General features: G+C 37.6%; 1 non-coding gene across 1 annotated transcript; it reads left to right on the forward strand.

Annotated features, from left to right (window-relative positions):
• Positions 1 to 761: 761 nt before the first annotated feature.
• Positions 762 to 921, forward strand: LOC112545043 (small Cajal body-specific RNA 16). Its single transcript, XR_003088429.2, has one exon.
• The last annotated feature ends 4,743 nt before the right edge of the window (positions 922 to 5,664 follow it).

Consider the following 5,664-nt stretch of genomic DNA (forward strand, 5'->3'; position numbering starts at 1 on the left):
AGACCCATGGTTCAGCAACCATATGCATGCTCCTATCCAGCATATCCTTGTTGTGCTATGACTTTGAAATTTCTACAGGGAATTTATGCAGGGGAGAGGTGTTATTTCACTTCTTTTCATAGAAGCTGACCACAGTGACCATGATTAAGATGTCACACTATTTATGGTGAAGGTGGCCATCAATCTAGATAATATATCAAATAGAGCTGTTAGAAAGCAGAAAACGCTTCAAAATTATTCATGAAAATTATGACTTGTTGAAAATCTTGATCACTGTATACCTTGGTCACAAAACAGCAAACATTTTCCACACAGAAATATGAAATTTGTCTGCAAAAAAATGTTAAATTTAAAAAAATTAAAGAAATTCATCCAACTCTAATATCAAAGATTTTCCTGTAGCATCTGTCATAGCTAAAGAGGAAATTTAGATATAAAGAGCTGGACCCTAATGGATTTTAAAAATGTTGCTCTTTACTTGTCCCAGGTTCCAGGAGTTATTCTTTGGGCTTATATGTGTTAGTGTTTTCTCATCTACTATTATAGCAGGAAAACTTTGATTAATAGTGAATCTTGCTTTGACTTATCTACTTTTATCTCATTCCAAACTAACATGCCTTGACTGAGATATTTTAAATAAATTATTTGTAGTAGCTGTCTTAATTGTTTACTTATTTTGGTTTGGGACCAGTTATTTTACAAGTATGTAAAACGTATTTTACATGAGACTATGTGACCTTGACAAACTGGATACAAAGTCCATGGTCTGGGAAATACTTCTGTGGGGCTGTGTCTAGCTGAACCCTGTGCTGGACAGGCTGACTCTGACCTGGATTAGGTTTTCTTCAAGTTTTGTCCTTTGCAGTAACAGGCGTGAACATTCTAGCAGTGTGGTGATCATGCATAATATTTCATAAAAAGCCTCTCAGGTGCATTTGTGTGACTAACCATTTATTATATGACTGGGCAGTTCTTAACAGTGGTAAACCACAGGAAATAAAATCAGTTCCTTACTGTGGTAAAAAGTAGGAGAGCTAAGCTCTCCCCAACCCCTTTTGGTACCCTGACTGGTAATAATGGCAATTGGAAGGTTGGAGTGTTTTACACTTCAAGACAGGAATAGCTGGCTGGTGCCCAAAGATATACTGAGCAAGTCAATCTGCCAGGAAGCCCAAAGTCTGTCTGCACATCCCATGCTGAGAATGAAACAACATCTTCCAGGAAGTGGATGATGGGAACAACTTGTACACTTAGGAAGAGCACATCAAAAACACAACCATCATTTGTGGGAGTTGTTTGAACATATATTAACTAGTGCTTACTGTGAAACTATCCAGTTCTAAGACACAATAAAGCAGAGACTTTAAAGAGGAGGAGTATTTACTTAGTAAAAGAAAATATGCTGTCTGGATTGCAAATTGCTTTACTGCAATACTCCTCAGTTAGGGAGCATATTTGTCTTACGATAATGCAAAATATAAAAAGCCTTAGTATCAGAGAAGTTTTGCAGTCAGATGTCATATGTATGGAAATCATAGTTATTTCTGGCCAAGCCGATTAATTTAAAGCAGACTGACAGCATCAAATAAGCTTGTCTTCTAGTCTATCTTGCCAGAATAAAAAATAAATTGAACTGCAGAACCATGTCAGTTCATAAACTGAGAGTGTTCATTTGGTGAAAGCAGCCACTTATATTTTTCTTGACCATTTATAATAGGCTTGGAGATTACAATTGCTACTGGGACCAGCTCTGCATTGTTCTCTTGTCTTTTATCTCATGAAGTAGATGAACTTCTCCTGGCACAGAATTTAATTGGGTTTTACTTGGATGGTATTTCTGTAATATTGAGTGATCAATCCGTCATATTCACTAAACGGAAAGAAAAATTCCCTTGACTGATAGGATGGCACTGCTCAAATTCCAAGCTGAAGCCATCACTAGATGTCATATGAAACAATACAAAAATATACCACCTCCAGTTTTATAGCCAGATTGTCCAGGGAGTGGGGATGGTTAGCAAATCAGCCAAAAACCAAAAAAGGGCTTGCAAAGGCATCTGCTGAACTAAGGGTATGCGTTTAAAAAATAGAAGCAGCAGCAAAGAAGACATCTGGTGTGACATGGATTAGCTCCAGCTTCAAAATTGTAAATGCTACTTGGTATTCATATTCAGTTTTCTAGAGCCAAAGATGACAAGTCAGAGGACAAGCACCTCGTCAAGTTTATGGAAGAGCTATCTGCCAGGTCTTCTTAAATCTAAGCTTGATATTGGATTCTCTGGAGAACTGAAAGGTCTGTCTCGGGTTTTGCAGGCAAGAGACCTAATGCTGATAGCTATAAATAAACTCAGCCAAGACAAATTGATGCATTTGAAGGGTGAAAGGAAAACATGGACGCTCATCAGTAACAAGCAGCTGCTAAGGAAGAACTACTGTGAATTGGACAGCACAAATGCCAAAAAACAAATTAAAGTATGAGAGTTGTTCAAGGCTCTAATTAAGGCTGTGACTATGGGGATGATAAGCCATAATATGACACCAAGCCTATGACCAAATCATTTGCCATGATCCTTTAGAGAATTAGACCTGCAAGATGAATGTGATTTCTTCTGTGATGAGTGATCTAAAAGATGACAAGACTTATCCCTTGAGAAACAAATTTAGAAAACTGGTACATGCCATCAATTGCATTCAGCAGAACAATGACTTTCTATATAATCAGTAGAACCAACCCACTCCTCAGCACATACTTCAAGCATGAAAAAAAAGGCAGACTTCCAGAGGCCTGCATGACATTCTAGTCAGGAGGAAAAGTTTCTAAGACCTGTGGCAAATCCTATATGGCTACTCTACATCAACAGGAAAACTGGGGTATGAATCTAACACTAGCCTTCCAGTGTACTCTGCTGATGGGTGTTAACAGTGCATTAGAGCACTTTGCATTATTCTTCTTTGAAGCTTCAAAGTACAGTGTACTGTTTCTGTGCATCAGGAAGGTACACACAAGCAGGCAGACCATGGCAGGTAGTCTAGATTCACACTACAGCTTGCTGCAACCTAATTGTAAAGACAAAGCCTTAGCAATTGAAAACTAGATTTTTCTCCTTCACATTCTGATAATTAATGCTCACCTTGAATTAAGTTGAAAAACTAATATTATAGTCGAAACTGCATCCTTTAGCAATGGAGGCTTCTGAACCTAACTAAATGGGCCTCTAACTATTTTCCATGTTTTACATTGAAATTTGATCCTTCTGAATGAATTCCTGGCATTCTAGCCCTTATGTTAACAATCTGACAAATCAGCAACATCATTATTGTAGCAATTTGTGCATAAGCAGAGCTTTTTTATTTTGGTCAACTCAAAAGAAATATAGATCAGAGCAGAATGCAAGCTGTGTACTGTATTTGCAATCACATAACCCATTCCTTTGTATTTTTCATGTCTCTTGAACAAAAATGCCCCACTTCATCTATTTTTAACTGTATGAAAAGTTCAAACAAAGCAAATTATACTGAGGAAAGCAGAGAGTGATAAATGCCTACTCCTGGAACGCGGTGTACCCTTTCTCTTTTCCCTATCTTGCTCTATGTCAGAGACTTTGCATCACTGATAGAGAAAAAGACACCTTTTTAAAAGTGGAAGTCAAATCATAGTGAAGAAAATAGAAAGGAGCATAGACTTTGTCAAATTAAATGTAAATTAAATGTAAAACTATAATAAGAAAAGCCAAACTGGAGTTTGAAGAACAGCTAACCAAAAACTCAAAAACTAATAGAAAAATGTTTTTTAAGTACATAAGAAACAGGAAGCTGGCTAAACAGGCAGTGGGGCTCTTGGACGATCGAGATGTTAAATGAGCACTCAGATATTAAAGTCATAGCAGAGAAGCTAAATTAATTATTTGGTTCAGTCTTCATGGCTGAGGATATTGGGGAGATTCCCAAACCTGAGCCATTCTTTTTAGGTGACAAATCTGAGGAATTGTCCCAAATTGAGGTGTCATTAGAGAAGGTTTTAGAACAAATTGATAAACTAAACAGTAACAAATCACTGGGACCAGATGGCATTCAACCAAGAGTTCTGAAAAGAACTCAAATGGGAAATTGCAGAATTATTAACTGTGGATTTTAACCTATCCTTTAAATCAGCTTCTGTACCTAATGATTGTAAGATAGCTAACGTGATGCCAATATTTAAAAAGGGCTCTAGTGGTGATCCTTGCAATTACAGACCGGTAAGTCTAACGTTAGTACCAGGCAAATTAGTTGAAACTATAGTAAAGAATAAATTTGTCAGACATATAGATGAACATAATTTGTTGGGGGAAAGTCAACATGGTTTCTGTAAAGGAAAATCATGCCTTACTTATCTGCTAGAATTCTTTGAGGGAGTCAACGAACATGTGGACAAGCGGGATCCAGTAGATATAGTATACTTAGATTTCCAGAAAGCCTTTGACAAGGTCCCTCACCAAATACTCTTAAGTAAATAAATTGTTATGGGATAAGAGGGAAGGTCCTTTTGGTGATTGATAACTGGTTAAAAGACAGGAAACAAAGGGTAGAAATAAATGGTAAATTTTCTGAACAGAAAGAGGTAACTAGTGGGGTCCCCCACGGGTCTGTCCAGGACCAATCCTATTCAGTTTATTTATAAATGATCCAGAGAAAGAGGTAAACAGTGAGATGACAAAATTTGCAGATTATACCAAATCTGCTTAAAATAGCTAAGACCAGAGCAGACTGTGAAGAGCTTCAAAAAGTTCTCACCAAACTAAGTGATTGGGGCAACAAAATGGCAAATGAAATTTAATGTTGATAATGTAAAGCAATGCACATTGGAAAAAATAATCCCAACTATACCTACAATATGATGGAGACTAATTTAGCTACAATTAGTCAAGAGAGAGATCTTAGGGCATTTAGTATTGGCCATTGTTAGCAGACCGGATACTGGGCTAGATGGACTTTTGCTCTGACCCAGAATGGCCATTCTTATGTTTATGTTTTTATTGTGTGCTACTGTTGTGCCAAGCATTAGGTGACAGAGTACCTCTGTGATACTGAATCTTTTTTCACAGACTTTGCTTATTTGACCAAAACCTTTTGACACTTTGTTGCAGGTGACCCATGTAGGAATTGTTTGTTATTAATTCAGCAACTTGTTATTTCTCTGTCAGGTGGCTGGACTAGTCAGGCCCTATGCAGTTTGAGGACCACAGTTACAGTGCTGTATAGGTCTACTCACGTTTAGTATTACCTCCTGCTAATCTGAACCCCAGAACAACATTGATGCTTATATCCCATATCTTGGCAACATTGGTCATCCATACAGCTTTTACACAGCCCTAGCACCCTCACTCTGTCTTCTCTGCAATTTTCATTTGTTCCCTGCACGGCTCCTTGTGCATCAGCTTTACTGCAAACCATGGGTGCTTTGGCCATTCTGCTTCCCATGATTTTCCATGGCTGACTTTCCCTGGGAGCCCCCACCCATTCTTCAGTTTCTTATGAATATCTGCATGCAAGCCAGTCTCCAAAAGATTGTCATTAATCTTTAGCATGTATGTATTATGATTATATTATCATAGTTTTCAGGAGCCCTAGTTATAGATCATTGTGCTAGACACTTTACAAATAAATTCTGTGTTTTATTCAATG

The sequence above is a fragment of the Pelodiscus sinensis genome, chromosome 3, assembly GCF_049634645.1.
Source record: "Pelodiscus sinensis isolate JC-2024 chromosome 3, ASM4963464v1, whole genome shotgun sequence".
Classification (NCBI taxonomy): Eukaryota; Metazoa; Chordata; order Testudines; family Trionychidae; genus Pelodiscus; species Pelodiscus sinensis.